The sequence below is a fragment of the Parasteatoda tepidariorum genome, chromosome 2 (genome assembly GCF_043381705.1).
Source record: "Parasteatoda tepidariorum isolate YZ-2023 chromosome 2, CAS_Ptep_4.0, whole genome shotgun sequence".
In the NCBI taxonomy this organism is placed as follows: Eukaryota; Metazoa; Arthropoda; class Arachnida; order Araneae; family Theridiidae; genus Parasteatoda; species Parasteatoda tepidariorum.
Window position 1 is genome coordinate 75573683 of NC_092205.1, and position 21402 is coordinate 75595084.

Here is a 21402-nt window from a genome sequence, read left to right on the forward strand (position 1 = left end):
TGACTACATAAGCATTCACATATATGATAAACCAATAGATAAGTCCCACAGTGGACTAATCGTTAAGACACGGTTCCCAGCAGATCACCGAAGTCAAGTATCACTGNTGTGCAATATACTGTATATTGAACCCCATTCTGATTCAAAAGCTCATCTTAATAATTTTGAGTCTTATTTCACTTACACGCATGCCGATTATCCAGACTATTGCATACGTTCACGTTAAATTGTCTTGGTTTGTTTCCTTTGGCCACCGCGGTTTTTCTTCTTATGTTTTCTGCATCGCTTTCCCTTAAATTGCTACGTTAGCTACTGAAAATTTTCGTATGTCTAACTATTTTTTACAATTCTGTCAACATCATTCACGTGTGTCACAAACCAATAAATGCAGATGTAGGTAAATCGTAAATATCAACCACATTTTTTTTTGCAATGTCCACCTGGATAATGACCTAGGTCATACAGGCACCTGAAGGGCAGATTTGTTGGCCACTCTTTCAGGGGCAACATATTAGGTGGGCCAACGTTGCTCCCACAGTAAGGACAGATAGTACAGAGATGGAAAGAACATCCATGCCTATCCCGGGATTCGAACCCAGAACCTTTCTGGTGCAAAGGCAGTTCCCTAACCCATACACAGGCCGGTCGGCACTATCAATCACATTAATTTTCCATTTAGTTTTCAAGAGGTATTCTCCGAAAACATCTCAGCCCTGGGGTTTTGTCTCTCGCCTGATTTATGTCACAGCTGACATTAAAAAATCATATAAGCAAATTTTTTTCTTGGCATCCACTAAGTGCTTATAAAGGAATTATTCTCCAACTTCATATCTCTTAATTCATGAGATCTACAAGTGTATTTATGAAGCATAGAGCTTCAAAACAGATTGGTCGATTTCTACTATTACTTGGGGCTTCCCAGACTGAGCAATATCTCCCGTCAAACGCTGTGTGCAATATGGAGGTAGCGGGTTCGAATCCCAATGTTGTATTGGGTGTATCTTCGTGTTGTCCTTCTCAGTATTGTGCTATCTGACCTCCTACTTGACAAAGGCTTATATGCCTTAATTGACCATATAAGCCTGCAAATATATGATGAACCAATAGATAAATAAATAAATAAATAAGTGTCCGCCTTAGCCGAGCGGTGTCATCCCGCCAACGCTGCTCCAAGATTGGAAGTAGCGGGTTCGAATAACGCTGTTACACTGGGTGTGGGTCGTGCTATCTTTTTCTGTATTTTGCTATCTGTCCTTCTACTTTACAAAGGTTTATAAGCCTTTATTGAGCACGCAAGCTTGCAAATGTATATTGCATTAATAAATAAACAAATAAATAAAATAAATAAATGCTACTATTCATTCACGTGCTGTTAGTTTTGAGAATGAGCAGTATGTTCGACTTATTGACTTTTATTGAATTTTTTTCCCAACTTTTATGAAGTTCCAATTAAAGTAATTCAGTATGGTAGTTTGATGAACTAGAAAGAAAGTAAAATCCTCCATCCTAAATATAATCACCATTGCCTACCAGAAGAAATTCAATTTTTAACAAAAACTTATGTACAAATATATCTGATGCTAATTTATACATCAATTATTCTTTCATTCTTATTGTGTTACAGAACTAATGTGTTCATTGTTAAAAACTGATGAAATTCCTTCCACAAGTTGTAAAAAAAGAACTGGAATATCAAACCAGTGAGCTATCATGAGTAAGTTCAAACTTAAGTTTAAACTTTTAATTTATTAGATATTTTTCATGTTTTAGATATTATTAAGTTTGCCCCAAAAGTTCATATAAATACGATATTTTTGTTACAATTATGCTCATTAGTTTATGCAAGTAGCATAATTATTTACAGTTAAATTTTTATTTATATATGTCAGCTAAATGTTACATAGAATAAAGGATTTAAAACTGTCGTTTTCCAAATTCTGAGATTTCAAATTGTGTGTACGAGGGAATTACATAAACGATTTGTTCGAAATATAATTTACACGTTGCACTAAAATTTAAATAAACCAAATCGTAATGCAGATAACTTGAATGAGTAGATTATAAATCAAACGTTTTGCAGGATTAGAAATCAAAGAGTTGGGTGCATGGTTATTTTCAGAAAACTTGCCCTTTTGATGTCCCATGACTTTAAGTAATTTTAATCACTGAAATTAAATTTTAAATGACAGTTTTTAGCAATCAAGTTCCTTTACTATATCCTTTTTATTAAATGTAGATACATTAGATACATAGAAATTAGTATTTTAAAAATAATGCCTGTTTAATGCCTTTTTAATGCGATAAAGCTTAAATGCTATATCTCAGCTTTCTTTGCTTCATATTTTACTACAATTAAACCAACTGCTAATTGAAAATAATTTTAATTTATCTAGTTGTGAAAATTGTGTTACTTATAAAACGCAGATCAGCTTATCTAACATACAGATTAAAATTTCTTTTTAGTCAAAATCAAGCATTTTTATATTGTCCCGGGATTTCTTTTCAGTCTGTTATCATAATGAAACTAAACTCAGTGGCGCGACAGCCCATAGAGGGCCAAGGTCCACTATGTCCATCTCAGTTTTCTTGACCTTGAGCTCTGGGGTGCAGAAGAAGTTGTTCCGGTTAGGTGGTCAGCCGGACGCGAAACCCCCAGTGTTTAGTTCCCAAGCATGCTTGGTACTCATTTATCGACCCACTGCAGGGATGAAAGACTGAGTCAACCTTCCCCGCCCCGAGGATCGAATCCAGGACCTGTGGCACGGGAGCGTGAAGCGATACCACTCAGCCATCGGGCGTCGGCCACCGGGTTTTTTTAAATATTGCATTGAAATATTTCTGTTGAGTTGGTCAAAAAAAAGTCAGCAAAAATTTAATTCTACATAATCTGAGTTGGCAAAAAAAATCTATTTTCGTTTTTTTCCTGGTCTCCATGGTTTATTTTTAGATAAGGTAGCCATTTTTAAAAATATCTTTATATTCTTTGTATTCTAAGAAAATAACGCTTAGACGAAATAAGGATGTTTTATTTTCACTTTTTTTACGATTATTAACATAACTTTTTTTAAAAATTTATTGTTTCACTGTTCATTTGATCAGATCGAATTACGTTTTTCAGTTTTTTTAGAAACATTTCTTCTTTTCAAGTAAGCCTGTATGAATTAACTGACTTGCAGTTTGCTTTTCCCTTTGTTACTCCCTACACTGTGTTACCATGTTCGAGAAAAATTTGTTTATTGATTTTTTTTTAAAATTTAGCATTTCATTAAATATTAAGTTCCTTAAGAGAAATATAGGTAGCTTGTATGACTAGAACATGCGATGCAAGAACATTTAAGTTTAGGTCTACTGTCAACCCTCTGTTAACTTTTTCCAAGCAGTTGCCAATAATTTAAAAACTGCATTTTCCTGTATAAATTTTAAAAAAAGCAGTTTTAGTAATTAACAGTGTGTTTAAATTTGACTAGAGTGTAAATTATTTACGTTTGAAGGTAACTTTCTTTTATTTAAACATTTTGAACAATGGTAACAGATAAGAACACAAAGCATATTTCAACACGTTTTTTCTTTTATGCTCCAAATCAAGAAATTGCTCTTCTGTTTTAAGTTTCATGGATAAAAACATTCCAATTGCAGCTGAAATTTTTATAAGTTATAGTTCGAATATTTGTTTTTGAAAGAAAAATGTTTCTGAATGTTCCTCAATATTTTGAAAATGACCCACATGCCAAGTTTGACCAAAATAAAGAAGTATCTAATATGCTAACGAAGCAAACACGAATTTCAAAGCTATTGAAGGAAACAGGGGAATCAGTTCCGTGGGTTGGCGAGTGCAGCGAGCTGGGGGTGGAGCCCTCCAGTTATTTAATTATAAGAATGTGATGCCATAATTGGCATTACATATTTATTTTCTATCCTTTTAAAATATCTTTCATTACTTAAGCTGATTTTTATTAATAGAATTATATTTTAAATAAATCACAAACTTAATCTTTTTAAAACGATCATAAAATATTTATTTCTTCTCTTCTAGATCAATGTAACGGATACTTTTTTTTATTTCATTACTAATGCAGACTTATATATTCACTGTCGCCTTTAATCGAAAACAAAAATCTATTTATAACTTTTTATTCTAATTTTCCAACGGCTAAATGTTTCGGTTGCATGGTTGTAATAATTCACATAAATTTGTTGGCGACTCGTGATCGCCAAGGTGTTCTTTTACATCCATGTTGATATGCTAGTTGGCTTTGTTTTGGCTATGGTATATTTGGAAAAATCGCCAAATTATGGATCTCCTACCCATACATTCTCTGTCCGTTGAGAATAAATATATTCACTTTTAATTTCAAAATTGGTGAGGCCGATTTGTACATTATTTCCTGGAAACTTAATTGTTTTATTCATTCAATATTGGCCCAAATGAACATTCATATATTACACTATACGAATAATGTGCGGCTACTGATGGAGAAACAAACACATTTTTCTCCGTCACAAAGAATATTATTTTTTAGTTGAAAATTGTTTCAAGGACTATTAAATTATAAGTTTATTCTTAAGAAAAAAAAATTCCTCTGTTTGAATTTTTTAAAACTTTTTTTTTAAAACTTTTTTTTCGAAACGAAAATTTCACCATTTTCAAGAATTTCTCGGCAAATTAAAACTTCCTTTCTTCCCCTAAATCTGTCATGTGCGTTATCCTTAATGTTTTTATATTATAGCTTCTTTTGCATAAAAAATTTCATTTTAGATATTTTATTTCGTATTCCAAAAATCGAGTTTTGCATAAAAAAGGGCTAAATTTTTTAACTTATCAATGTATAATCCTTTGCATAAAAAACGAGCCGTCTTTTTTTATCTTAACAAAATATAATCTTTTTCTAAGAATGATAAAATAAGAAAATAATTTTATAACACGACATATATAGAATCATACACGTACTCTCTCTTGCTCTTCAAATCTAGAAAATATAAAAATACATGTTTCACTTCAAGTTCCTAACTTTTGAAGAAATCCTACAAGTTGCGTTGTAATAAATTATGGAAATATTTTCTAGGCAGAAACTACAACTTTAAAATGTTACCAAGAAGCTTGTTCATTCTGATCACAATGTGTTTGATCCAGAAAAATGTACTTTACGCCACGCATTCTCCAAATTAAATATTAAGTTTGCGCAAGAAAGAGGAAGTAAAACGTAAAGTTTTCAGTCCAGGAATATGAATTATGGAGTTCAAACTCTATTCTTCCTTTCATACAGAATAAAAATAGAATGCTGCTGCTTTATTATATTTTGTTGTGACAACCCGTGTTTCTGTGTTGTTTACTCCTTTACATGTTATCTGAAATACAGTAATATTTCGCAGGTTCTTTTTCAGACCTTTCAATGTGAAATGATTTCACCATAAACCTTTCTTGGCATAAACGATTTTATTTAGATGCATACTTATGCCACGGAACAAACATGAAGTATATAGAAAATAATAGTAATTAATCACATAATCAATGAAACTTCGCGCTCCATCATAGAACATTCCAGTCTTCTCACCACCAAGCTAGAGAACCTCCCCCAGCTTCTTTTTTTTTTCTTAAGTTTTTTCGTATCTCGTAGCGCCATCTATTGTCGACGATTCTTACAAATACACACACAATAGTTGGTTTAAAATGATGTACAATGCATTTCTGTTTCTTCTGAAAATTTCGTATATGCGGAATTTTATTTATTTTTTCGTGCTAATTTTTTTGAAGTGATAAGAAATATTTATTTTTCTGAAAATATGTGAATCTAAGTTGTTTTTCGTGCGGAATTCTTTTATGATGATGATGATGATGGATCTTCTACTTTGAAACTTACGATTGAATGTGATATTTTTACGAAATGGAATCACGAAGAAACTAGCATTTTCGATTCCTTAAGTAGTGTAAGTTTTCAACTCTCAAGTGGTTTCCATAGAATTTTGTTCGATTTTGTATATCGGGGAGTAAAATATATGGGGACAGAAATTGGAGAAGATATTTATACGAGCAAGTGGATTCTTAATTTGCGAGTAATTTGAAATATTTGAACAAAAAAAAACGACGTTAATTTTTATCTTTTTTCAAAAATTAACCTATGACAGGATGTTCCAAAATTTACCCAACAATTTCAGAGGGATGATAAAAAACATAAAGAAGATAGAAACTTAACGTAGAGAATGAGGTCTCGATCTCCGTAGGGAGAATTAAAATCTCAAAACATATATGCCATTCATGTGGCACTTGTTGCGTGGCCTCCACGTTCACCGGATTTCTATCTTTCAATCAGTGTGACTTTTTTTCAGTAGGTTGTGAGTTCAAGTAAATGCGACGATTGTGGACACAGGGGAAGATCTTATGCACAGATTGCATTGGTAGACATCAGAAATAATTCTGGTTACATCGAGTGCTGCTGGGAATCCTTTTTACGTTGTTGTAGTGTCTATGTGATTGAACGTTGCGTTGTCTATGTGATTCAAACAACTCTTGCAATAATCAATCAAATAAATCTTTTTGCTCTGATAAACTTTTTGTGGTATACTTCGAGGATGATACCTGTATATATTTTATCTTCTTATGCTTTCACCCTCTTTATGTATTTTAATTACTCTCTGGATTTTTCAATCTAATCTTGGAACACCCTGAAAATAAAAAGCTAGCACAGTCCCAGAAAAAAAAGGCAGAGTTGGAGAATGTAATGAAATATTAGTTTTTAAAACGTGCTTTACATAGCCGTGACCAGATGCATAGTATACAAAGATCAGGTTACTAGGCGACGGCATAATCAGAATTTAATTTTTTTTTCGTTGGATAAAACTGATTAAAATACATACATTTTTCAGACATTAAAATTGAAATTCTTTTTTTTTAGTTCAAACAGCAACCGATCGAAATACAGATGATAGCAATGTGACCGGCAAAGTATGAAATGCCGGCGTTATATATAATGCCTGACGTTTTTAGGCAATGTGTGAAATATGAGAAGTATTACATATTTTGCCTAGGAATTATATATAATGCCGGATGCTATTTAGGCAAAGTATGGAATAAACGTCCTAATGAGGTAATTGTGTAAATGATGTGCATGTTACTGTGAATGACCGAAATCGGTGAATGTTGACAATCACACAGTCGTTTCGGTGAATGTCCGAAATATTTATTACATCCGCTTTGATATTAATTTATTCGTGGATATAACTATGTGGTTGTCAACATTCACCGGTGAAAGTCAACAACCACCGATTTCGATCATTCACAGTAACATGCACATCATATACATAATAACCTCATCAGGACGTTTATTTCATACTTTGCCTAAATAGCATCCGGCATTATATATAATGCCTAGGCAATGTGTAAAATATAAATCATTTCATACTTTGGCTGCTAGTTTTAGGCATTATATATAGTAATGCCGGATTTCATACTTTGCTGGTTACAGCAATACGAGATTATCGCTTGCAATATTTGTTTTATAACAGATAAATTCGTCACTGCTCATACTTATTCAAAATACAAAATGAGAAATTTTCTGCAACTTCAACGCTTTGTATTCAGAAAAATAAGAAAATAAGTGATAATCATCATGATTAGATTCTTAATTTTTATGTAGAAATTAACAAATGTTTATAGTATGCAACAGATGTGAGTAAAAAATATCGGTATGATAATATTTGTGAGTTTCATGATCTGAAATCATGATCTTGATTATGGACCAAAAATAAGTAGGACAATGATGTTTCTTACTTGATAAGTTCAGTATATTTTTAAATAAAAGACTCATATCGATATTTATTTCAACTATCATGTGTATTACTCTGTTATAATTTTGAGCAGTTTTGAATTACGCGAGAGCAGACTGAGAGTGATTGCAACTAGTTCGAATAGTGAAGTGATCCGAAAGGAACTGCGAAAACTGTTTCGGGGTTTACTGAGGGAGAGTAAATAGAGTTGGTGAACCTCCATATAATATAAGGGGGACGGAAAAGTAATGTCGTCTTGGCACATAAAATATTCTCTGGTCTTAAAAACCAGTTAATTTTTTTTCTATCCATTTCGATTCATTTTTGATCTGGCTTTATGCCGGCTTCAATGCCTTATTGATTAAAAATAAAATCTTGATAACAAATCAAATGCACCGATACGACATTACTTTCTGGTCCACCTAATAGTTCAAAATTATTGCCTTGATTGTTTAACCTGTTAGAAAGCGATAGTTCGTGATAAATTTTTTTGAATATCTTTTATCTTTTGTATATATTTTCTATTTTTTATTTATTTACTTATTTTTGCAATAATATTTAGAGATTTTATTGTTAATTAACAATTAAATAAGTAGATAAAATGAAGGTAATTTATTTACAATAAGTGTTTTATGAAAGCATAAAATTTCACTATTAGAAAAAATGGAGAAGTATAGTGAATAATTTATGGATATTACTTAAATTTTTAAGTAAGGTACTAGCACACAATTGCTAAATAAATCTAGTTGAGGAATACTTAAAATAAATTTACAGTCAATTTGAAAGAATAAGTACAAATCAAACAAAATTCGTTTCCTTTATTAACTTAAAAAACATAGGTTATGTGATGTAACTAACACTATAAATGTTGAATACGAATTCACTAGTATATAAGGCATGTTAACTTGATTCTATCTTGAGGTACCTTTTGATAGATGAAGGTTGACATAGTCGATTTATAGTTTCCTTCATTAGTGACCTCCGGACGGGATAAGAACTTGCCAATATTGATGGATGATCCACATTAAACAGTTGACTTGCTTAAAAAAATATATATACTGCTCAAAAAAAATCCGGTGAAGTAAATAAAGTCTCTCGGTCAATAAGCAAAAAAAAATTAAAGAAAAAAAATATGAGCGAAATGCTATAAAAAAACATGAAGAAAAAAAATAATGAGTGAATGCTATGAAGAAAAAGTATAATGAGCGAAATTGATATAAAAAAATAAATAAACAGCATGAATCAACTAGTGGTAATCGTTCTTCTTTCATCGAATTCTATCACAGATAAAATTCTGGAAGGGGAGTAATGTGATGTAACTACCACTATAAATGTTGAATACCAATTCACTAGTATATAAGACAGGTTAACTTGATTCCATCTTGAAGTACCTTTTGATGGACGAAGTTTGACATAGTCGATAATTAAATCCCCTCAGTTAGTTGCTGACATATAACGAGTATACGTTACAAGTCAAATATACTGCAAAAAATTCCGGATCAAATTCCGGTCAAGAATACAGGCAATCAGGATGTTCTTACTTTTTACAGTAAAATTCGTTTTTATCGGAGCATGTAATGGAACAAAAAACTAATATTTGTAATTTTTACACTTAATGTATAGTAAAGTCACTGACTCACTCTAATGAAATAAATACTGTATACTGTAATATTGTGATTTGTAATTATATTACAGATAATTATAGATAATTCTAATTGCACCCTATGATGTAATTTGGTCTAGAATTATTTACAATGCACAAAAAAATTCATTTATCCTTTACCATTCCCTATTAAAACATATAACTTGGAAATTACTTTCGGAAATAAATTTCCATTTGTTAGAAATAGTTATTTTGCTCTCTCAAATATTACAAAAAAAATTAGAAGACTTATCTCTGAAATAGTAGAAAAAGTTTTGAAGGTGCTGAAATACGGATTTAAAATAATCGTTGTGTTCATCATTGTTATTGAAACTAACAAACAGCCATCCAACCTAATCTTGCTTCATTATTCACTGCTGCAAAATCAGAAACAATACATGCATTACCGTTAAAACCCGAAAGTCGTTAATGAGAACATCAACTAGATAATTTGCATATTAACTGACTTGCTCCGTTAAAGTGTGGAAACAAGAGTTTTACATATTTTACTTAGACTACAATGGCATCCGTGTCCTTAAAATTCAAAAGTTTGCTTCTTTCAGACTATTCCAAATTAGTTGATTGATTCTTGATATAATTGTTTTTAAAGTGATTGATGATTGAATCTATCAACTAATTTGTTGATTGTGTTTGATTATGATGTCTCGATTTTGTTCATAGCTAAAAATAAATAAAATTCATTATATTTAAGCGCTATGAACCGTCATTGAGATCTTATTTTCACTTTATGTACACTTGAAAATGACCGCTTGTTTTAGTTTCCAATTCATAACATTATGAATTGAAAAATATTATATGAAATTGAAAAATATTATAAGAAATATAATTGAGAAATATTATTAATTGAAAAATATTGCAAAAACACATAATTATAAACTAGAAATAATGTTTTTTTAAACTAATTTGAGCTTATAAATGTGCTTACTTTCTCGCTGAATGAGTTGTCGTTGCCCAGATAAATTCTTTTTCTTCCTTTTAAAGATCTTCAAACAAACATGACAAGGAATTTAATCTTGACATATTTCTTCTTTTGTGAGGTCTAACAATTCACTTATTTCCTTATATTTTTTTTGGTTTTATTTTTCAGAATAACTTTCTCATTTTTATAGGGACAGATTTATTCCTACCTAAAGTTTTGATTTTCGTTCTAAAGAAAGAAATAATGTTTCTGTTGGTTATTTTAGGATCCATAAATAAGAATTTTGAGTGTTTTGTTGTCCTTTTTTTAAAAGAAAAACTTATAATTTTTTTACAATTTGGGAAAGACTACTATAAGAAACTAAAAAGATGCAAACAAATATTGTCTAATATTAAGTTTTTAATTTTAATTTATAAGGATTTTTAAAATGTAGTTTTATAAAAAGGAAAAAGAAAGTTTTTTTCTGAAAAAGTTTTTCTTAGATCTATTTTTCTATAAAAGTTTTTTTGATGGTGCTTTTCAGAAAGGATTTCTTAAGAAAATTTTCTGATGTAGAATAAAAATATAATATCTGACTATTTTTTTCTCAAAATTAATGTAAATTTATAATTATTGTTTCAACACAAAACAGAAAAAATAAACTTGTATGAGATTAAAAAACTAATTATTCAAAAATTTTTGATGGTAGTACAGGTTGAAAAAGTTCCGGTAATGTTATCGTGCGGTATATTATTCATACTTTTGGTAAAATACAACCATATAATTATGGTTAATAAAACCAAAATATATGAAATTTAAACTATTCATTTAGTAATTTTTACGATTACGGTAATGGTTTGCCAAATATTATGATTGTTAAAATTACTGTTCTTTTTACCATACCTTTTGTAAAGAAGCAGAACTAAAAAGATTAAAACGACTTTGTTTAGAAAAAAAAAACATTTTGAAGCATTTTGTACTATTTTTATTGACAAGTTAGAGACTATTACAAGAACAGTGAGATTACTAACTTCCGTTATTTAAAACATTTGCCCAAGTAGAATATTATACCTCCATTAGACCATAAAAGAAAAATTCTAGAGCTATGAATAATTCCATTTACGCTTATATTGCCAGCTAAAGATACCATTTATCCTTCCCGAGATCCTTTGTGTTGAAAGAAAACAATACATACATTAATTCTCGCTGTCTAATATTCCCCTGGTTTCATAAAGTTTCAGATAAATATTTATTAAGTTTAAAATGGTGGACTCAATGTAAAGTTATTTTCAAAATAGATTTGAATCTATTTTCTATTATTTGAATTATAATTTTGAATCCATTTATTTGGTGAAAATCTATATTCTTACAAAAAGCGTTCGTGTCAGTAGGAATCTTTAAAAGAAATGCATTATTTGTATACATATCAAAGTTATTTTAGTCATGCATAAACACTTATAATCATAATAAATTTCGAAATTTTGCCAGTGAGTATTAGATAGTGTTAGATTAGCATTAATTTTCATTGTTACGCAGTTTGCATATTTTTCATCGTCATTCGTTCGTTTAGTAGGCTCGTCATTATCATCGTAATTTACGTAGCATATTGTTATCTATATACAGGGTTATTCATAATTCCCTCTGTTTACTACAACCTTATGTTTACTACATCTGGGTTCAGTGGTATATGTTACTGCCATCTACCGGCAAAATTGAAACTTGAATACTTTCGGAATAATTTCATATGATCTTTTTTGTCATATTCGTCTTCGTTTTTTTACTATAACGCTTCGAACCCCCGGAGGGAATTATGAATATCAGGAGTACATTGTACATTTTAGATATTTGATTTCCTAAACGTATGTTTCCTATTTTAAGTTTCTTATATCAAAATGAAACTTACCTGCAATTTAAAAAGTAATATATATCTGAATGAAGACCGACTGAAATTTATGAAATTCCTTGTTTTAAGAAAGAAGTTTTCAGAATATTTTTTTTCTCTTTAGTTCTTAACTATTTAACATGTTGCCTATTTCGTTGTAGTCTATGAAACTATAATCTAAAAACATGTTTCTTTAAATGTACAATTACAACAATTACGTACAATTTACAATTATTTTAGACAATACCACTAATCTTTTTTTCAATCTTTAAGAAAAGCAGTCAATATATTATTTTTTTTCACCCAGGTATCAAATAGATACGATGCATTTCTAGTAATATCATTTAAATATATAATATTTTATACCTCATATAATAATATTTTTTTCTTTTATTCTATATGCATATAATCTCTCTCTGTGTATAGATATATAATACATTTGGGCCATGGTCTACTGTGTCCATAAGTTTCCTTGACCTTTGGCTTCGGGGTGCAGAAACATAGATTTCAGTTGAGTGGTCATTCAGACGCGGATCCTTAGAGTTTAGTTCCCAAGCATGTTTGGTACCCATTTTATCAATCTTACCCGGGCTGAGTACAAAACTCAGGACCTGCGGTGCGGAAGGGCGAAGCACTACATCTCCGCAAATAGTTTCTAATTTAATTTAATTGATTTTTTGCACAAAAATTAATAAAAATTAAACTTTATCAAAATAAATTGATTTACGAATTTGTCTTTGTTTGATCCGTACGTTTCGAGAAACAAGACTCCAAACTGATGTTTCATAACATAGTGCACTATTTTTCTAATTGCGCTGATTGCATTATTAAGTTTTTAAAAAAAACGACCTTTTTTAAGCTTAACAAAAAGATACTTTTACCTAGATGGCTCATATTTAGTAAATTAGTAATCTATTTCGCTAATTATTTGCTTTGAATTAATAATTTTATAGAAACACAGTTATGAAGGCTAATTTTAGCTTAAAATTTTAATTCAGAACTTCTTTAGCACTGCTGCGAGCTATACTGGTGAATAGGTCTTTAGTCCATTACTTTTGCTTTTTCACAAAATTTCTTTTTTAGCCCTGCAATAAATTATCCCACTGTATTGACTCAAAGGCTTGATTCATTTATGCCACTGTATCCATTTATTTTATTTGATGCTTTATTGTTAACTTCACGTAATTCGATAACACATTTTAGAAGAACAAATATCATTAAAACATACGTGGTTAAATAACGTAAGTCAGATTATGTAACAGTAATTTAAAACAGTCAGGATTTGCCACAGATCCCAGAACTCTTCTAAAATTAATATATATAATGCATTACGGAAATGTTTAAAGAACAATTGAATTTCATTCATCTGCCTCGAACAATTTAAAATAGAAAAAAATAATATCATTAGTGACCTTATTAATGTTTCGAATTATCAGCATACCAAATTTCAACAGAATAAAATGTAGAGAGCTGGAACACTAACGAAACAGACAGAGAGAAGGAAAAATTTATATGCATGAAAATTAGATATAATTTAAAATATAGATTTAAAAACATGACCGTTTGAAAGGCAAACTGTTTCATTAAGTGAAATAAAGAAGCAAGCAAATATCTCTAAAAACTAAACATATGTTAATCCAGCTTCACTGAAGCATTCGTTTCAAATACTTCAATTGAGTTTATATTATTTTATAAATATAGTAAATCGCATCTCTCATTTCATATTTTTAATGTAGCTAAAAGTAAGATTAACTATATTCTTATTTTAACGCTTACATAAACATGCATATTTATTTGAAATCCAACCATTGGTATTACGTACGCTTTATGATATTTGATGTAAATTAAGTTTTATTTTTTTTACCTTTTTCCATTTATGAATAAATGTAACCAATCATATTCCGTCCCATGATGCTTATCTCAATCAAAGGATGAAAAATGGTTTTGAATTTGATTACGCCTATATTTGTATGAAGCCAACAAATTTCGATTTCTGCCATCTGAACTTACAAAATAAAGTGAATCAATACAAATGTGATTTCAGATATTTCTTTTCATCTAACAGAAGGATGGATGCGCATTTCTATACATATTTATTGTTAGGAAACCGATGTGTTTTCTAATCCAATAAAAAATGCATTATCTCAAATAAGGGTTTGCGTTTGTTTCTTTTATAAAATAATGAAGCATTTCAATGCCAGGTATTTTCTCTTTTTGAACATGATTATATATATATATATATATATCGAANATGTATATGTATATGTATATGTATATGTATATGTATATGTATATGTATATGTATATGTATATGTATATGTATATGTATATGTATATGTATATGTATATGTATATGTATATGTATATGTATATGTATATGTATATGTATATGTATATGTATATGTATATGTATATGTATATGTATATGTATATGTATATGTATATGTATATGTATATGTATATGTATATGTATATGTATATGTATATGTATATGTATATGTATATGTATATGTATATGTATATGTATATGTATATGTATATGTATATGTATATGTATATGTATATGTATATGTATATGTATATGTATATGTATATGTATATGTATATGTATATGTATATGTATATGTATATGTATATGTATATGTATATGTATATGTATATGTATATGTATATGTATATGTATATGTATATGTATATGTATATGTATATGTATATGTATATGTATATGTATATGTATATGTATATGTATATGTATATGTATATGTATATGTATATGTATATGTATATGTATATGTATATGTATATGTATATGTATATGTATATGTATATGTATATGTATATGTATATGTATATGTATATGTATATGTATATGTATATGTATATGTATATGTATATGTATATGTATATGTATATGTATATGTATATGTATATGTATATGTATATGTATATGTATATGTATATGTATATGTATATGTATATGTATATGTATATGTATATGTATATGTATATGTATATGTATATGTATATGTATATGTATATGTATATGTATATGTATATGTATATGTATATGTATATGTATATGTATATGTATATGTATATGTATATGTATATGTATATGTATATGTATATGTATATGTATATGTATATGTATATGTATATGTATATGTATATGTATATGTATATGTATATGTATATGTATATGTATATGTATATGTATATGTATATGTATATGTATATGTATATGTATATGTATATGTATATGTATATGTATATGTATATGTATATGTATATGTATATGTATATATATGTATATGTTACCAAAGAATAATTCTTCTTCGTCAGCGCTACAGCCTAGTGCAGGCCAAGGCTTTTCAATTGGCTGCGTCCAGGCAGGACGACTTTGAGCTAGATTTTTCCACCTGTTTATTCCCAACAATTCTAAGTCCTTCTCAACACTGTCCAACCATCTTGTAGCTGGTCTCCCTCTTCTTCTAGTTCCTTCAATTTTCGAAAAATTAAATTTTTAAACTAGGTTAAAATCTTCACCCCGAAAAGCGTGCCCCAGCCATCTGATCCTGTTGGCCTTAATAACCCTCAAAATATTAGGTAATCTATATTTATTGTATATCTCATGATTATATAAACTTCTTCAAATGTTATTTTCCTTAACTGCTCCAAAGTTTGACCGAGGGATCTTTCTTTCAAAAATGAGTGTTCTATTTTCCAAAAGAATGATATTTATTTATAAACCCATTAAAATAACTTTAATGATCACGTTTAATGATAACGTTTTTAATCTTGCTAATAAACTATTTATTTCGCGTTTTTAAAATTTTTTTTTAAAATTTAAAATCATTTAATAAATGTCTAACATCGAAGTATCTTTTTTTCAGTTTCTAAATCAGAGCTTCATTTAATTTGCTTAATTCTAATTTAGATATTTTTACACGAAACAAAAAAGAGGTAAAATTACCGTATTGTATGGTAATGACTTCTCTGATAAACATAAACAAACATAATTCAGGTTAGAAAAAAAAAACTAGAATATATGGTACTTAAAGCACTCATTGGTAATATTTTTGTTCTTATGATTACGACTTACTGGAAAAGTTTGTTTTCAAAATCATCGTTCTTATTTTCACACATTTATTAAAAAAATCGCAGAACCAGAAAGTAAAGTCAACTGAATAAATGATTTTCATTCCATGCTTTGAGGTGTCATGTTAAATTTAGTGAATTTTACCAAATTTCCTCACATATTAAAGCATATTTTATTGTCAACTCTACTAAATTCATTATCAAAGGGCTTCGGTAAAAATTCTTTGTTTTAGTGCTCCCATAGAGACATAAACACAGCAAATTTCACCAAATTCAGATTGTTTTGACCAGTTTAGTTATAATCTTCATGAATAATGATTTCTTTGTTTATCTTATAAAATTTGCTACTAGTAAAAAAGCAAAGCAAATTTAATACAATGTTTAAAATTTTTAATATTTTCTTTAAAAACGATTTTTTCAAAAATATTTTTAAATTCTCTAGTTTCTTAAAATATTTCAATTGAAAAAAAACAATATTAGTTACATTGAATATTTTTTTTCTATCTTAGATTTATTTTATTTACAAAAATACATTTTAAAATACTTCAATAAAATAAGTCATGATTCAAATGATGGGAAAATCATTCAACGTTACACCAAAAGAAGAAAATCAAAGGTAATATAAAATCTTTAGGGTTGACAGTAAAATTTCTGGTGTTCTCTGCGAAAAAGCAGAGGGAAATATAAAAAAAACCTTTAAAAGATAAAATGAGACTTTGCTCTGTGGTATTAAATTTTAACAATATGTGAATCACGTAGAAAGGCGAGTATACTTAAACCAGGAAAGAAAGCTTTATTTAGAAAGAACTTACCATTTGATGGGTCTCTTAAATTATGACATGATGTTTGATCATATATACGATTTCAAGAAAATTTAAGTTTGCAATTTAAGTAATTTTTTATTGAATTCAAAAGAAAGTTTAATAAAACTAGAACTTATAGGTGCTGGGAAGTCGTAATTGAGGGAAAAAGGGAAGTCTGAATTCAGCGTTTTTGAAGAACCGTATATTCTGGCGCTCCCACACAATTGTATAACTATTTTTTGCATTCATGATACTGGTACACTGGAAAAAATTATATTTAAAGCTACCAAAATATGGTAAATTTTACTGCGTTTCTGATTCCATTTGAATTTATCGTGTCTCTAGCTCTATAGAACTTTGGTAATGATTTTGATAAAATTAACAATAAAAATATGGTTTTATTATATGGAGAAAGAAATGTTAAATGTGCTAAAGTTTAGTAATATTATTATAACTCTTTAGGGAATGGCATAAAAGCTATTTATTCGGTTAAATTTACTTTTCAGTTTTGTAATTCTTACTGAATGTTCAGTAATAAGGTCTATCATTTTGAAAACTGGAATTTCCGGTAGCTGTTCGGATATAAACGGAAAAATTACCAAATAAATGGTTTAAATACCGTATATTTTAGTTTTATTAACAAAAATTATGTTTTTCTTTTTCAGAAATGTTATTACCATACATTATGCTTATTTTACCGGAATTTCTTTTTCATAGTAAAAATAGCACCAATTTTGCAAGGAACTGTGTCGAATCCAGAAGTTGAATAAACAAATCTTTTAGTTGCTAATTTTTTTTAATTATCTGAAATAAAAGTATTTTTAACCACTAAAATTTTTTCAAAAACTAAATGAAGAAGAATATAATTTTACTATAATTAGAATGTAGAACAATTTATTTAAATAATTTGTTACCTTCATGAGTGTGTAATCTTGTCTCAGGAAAAAAAAAGGAATCAAAATTGGATGATGAAGTCCCTCCGAGACCTGATGTTTTACTTTCCTTTATTGTGCTAATGCAGTCTAACACACTATTTTCATTTATGTGTTGCATAATGTAATTATTTATTGTTGCATCGAGAAAAATAAATATTTTTCTTTTTTTTCAATCAAATCTGATTCTTTCTTCTTTCATGTATAATGTCACTACAATGAGAAAAAAAAAGTATGGTCGAAATTGCTAAAACGTAGTAAAATTCAGAGTATTTCTGGTTTAAAGGGAAAAGCAAAAATATTGGTAATTTTTCCCAAGGCACTTTGAAAAAGATTTTGGTAAAACTAACAATAAAATATGATTTATAATAAAAGATAATATTTGGTAAATATGGTAATTTTCAAATCTGATTATTTTATCACGACACCTAAAGAGCCATTTTTTTCCGTTTAAATTGACATTTCAGTTTTGTACTGTTTATTAAATGTGTGGTAATAAGACTATAATTTTGAAAACCAGAATTTATGATAAACCGTTACCATCAGAATGGAAAAATTATAAAAAAATGGTTTAAACACTGTATATTTTAGTTTTATAAAACCAGAATTATGTTTTTTTCAGTACCAAAAATTTCTCCGTACTGTAATTTTGCCAGATTTTTTTTCTGTGCACATTATTACAATACAAATATTTGTTTATTTTAATATATACTTAAAAAATATAAATGATTACATTTAATTTGAATAGCTTTTGTAATTTAGTGAACAAAATACGTTAAAAAAAGCTTTATGTTTTTTCAATGAATTCCATTTTGATCCATTGTAAATACGCTAAATTTTATGCTTTTGTTATTCATTGAATTTTCTGTCATTATAATTAATATATAACTTAGCGAAACACATTATAGTTTATTTAAACAAATAATTAAAAAAATATTAATAAATAAGAATAAATAAATAAATAAAAAATAACGAATAAATATGTAGTGTTATCATAAAAAACTATTTTGCTTAGAACACTCAAGAATACTAAACTATGTACCATAATTTAGTATTTTTTAGAAATTGAATTCTCCAGTGATGCTAATTTTGCAACATAAACAAAAATCTACTGTAAGTTAGATAAATTATATAAATTATTCCATATAAATTTTATATTAATTATTTTTAAGTTTGTTTTAAAATAAATCTACAGGGATAGTATTTTATTACCAAACACAGAATGATGAATGAAGTTTGTTGCATATCTTTTTCTTGTTTTTTCTTGATGTTTTTCATTTAATAATGAATAGAACAATTCTACAAATGGAATATATAAGCAAATATTTTATTATTCATAGTAATAAATTAAAAAAGTATGCAATGATTATATGAGATTTAAAAAAAATCTATATCCCTTAAAGTTACAGTTTAAAATATACTATTCTTCTTGTGTTTATTATTTCTGATGTGAATTGTATATTTTCTTTTTCAATAACGCATACAATTCTGACTGATTATCATTTTTGTGTAAGTTACAATAAATTTTGAGGCATGAATGTTTAAATTAAAAAAAAATTTTATTCAATACAATAAATTCAATATAAAACTTAATTAAGTTAAATAGAAATTACTAAAATAAATTGAGTCTAAAACTTTTGCTGTTTACAAAATCAAATTGTAGATTAAAAAAATAATAAAAAGCAATAGGAATAAAATGCAATAAATAAAAAACAAGATATAATGTTTGAAAAGGTAAAATTTTTCTATTAATATTGGACTAATTTTTTTTTACAATTGTACTAAATAAAGTACTTGCTATATATGAATGTATCAATTAATAAAACAATAAATTAAGATTGCACCTTTCTTTTTGCTACCAATGATACCGAAAGCTTATTACGTAAGCTGTACAAAATTTCGAATCAAATTACAGTAAGAAGTATCGGTACTTTTTAATGTAAAATCCATCTTTAGCCGAACATATTATGCAACAAAAAATATGATGTACCTGTTATAGTTGCCGATTACTGAATAACTCTAGTTATATAAATATTACTGAAGAAATTATGGCATAATATTTTACGGTGAAAATGGATCATACGATAAAATGGATTTTACAGATGATGCACGCAATATGCCTGCAATTTATATCATAATTTGATGCGGAATTTTTTATAGAGTAGATACAGCGGAAAAAGTATTAATAAATACTTAACTGTAAAACTTCTTACGTTCTATATTTGTTCCATGTATAGGATAAATTTGAATTTTTGACAACAGATTTAAAATTTATGAAATGCTTTTTTTTTATTTTCTTTCATTAACGAATCAAATTATGCAGATAAGAAAAGATTGATTTAATTGCTATGAATTGCATCATCATGACGCTAAAATATTTATCTTATTCAGTATTGACATTTTTTGTATGAATGCATAGTGCTAAAGGTAGAGGTATATCTGGTTCTAAACTTTCAATGCTCCAATTTATATGCTCTTATCTGAACGAATCATTTGCTCATACATCTTTATACTTCTAATCCAAGCTGATAGAGAAAATGTCGCAAGGATTACAAATTGTCATAAACTCAAATTCGAAAATGATTTTTTTACATGAAACTAACCAGCATTTTCGTACCGAAGAGGGAAAAACACGCACATATAATGTGAGAGTGCAATAAATCGTCGATTGCCTCACATCGTTCCAATCTTGGAGCATTCCCCCCTCTATCACATTAGCTCCTCTTGATGCACTAGAATCTTGTTTTATTCGTATGAACGCAGATTCCTTTGTTTATGTGTTGAAGTCCTCACCATATAGTTTGCCCTAATATTGCCTTTCATGCCAAATTTATGGATTTCTTTATTGTTTATAAAATTCCCATAATTTTCAATACGTTTTCTTTGCAACGCATAAATTTCAAACAGCGCATTTTAGTAGTCAATATTTCATGGAGATGATTTGCGACGATTCAATCATAAATTCAAATAATTTATTCGATCACTTTTTCTTAAGTTACCACAACGAATTTTTACATGCATTTCAAAGTCCTTCATTTTTCCTTCGTTTTTTTAAAATTTTAACACTTTTGATTGATTGCATCGTAAAGTGCTACGCTCTAGTTAATTGTTTTTTCAGATATTATTGCCACAGTTTACAATATTGTGTGTTTTTAAAATCCGTTTTATTTAGAAAACAATATTGTTACGTCTTACGAATTTCAAATAGCGAATTTTAGTGCACATTTTTCAACTTTCTCGATTCGAGATTATTTAAACACGCATTCATAAGTACTGTAAATTATTATTGAAACTTACCTTTCGGTCGAAACAAACTTCAATTTTAATGCTATCGTAAATTTATAATACCATATTAAACATGCTGA

The 21402-nt window shown here is 28.3% G+C and overlaps 1 long non-coding RNA gene across 1 annotated transcript in view; it reads left to right on the forward strand.

The window, feature by feature from the left end:
- The first annotated feature begins 1359 nt into the window (after positions 1 to 1359).
- The window catches only part of LOC122268861 (uncharacterized), a 161995-nt gene continuing 141952 nt past the window's right edge, over positions 1360 to 21402 (forward strand). Inside the window, exon 1 of the long non-coding RNA XR_006224729.2 lies at positions 1360 to 1714. This is a non-coding gene — a long non-coding RNA (uncharacterized lncRNA). The remainder of the gene's footprint in view (positions 1715 to 21402) is intronic.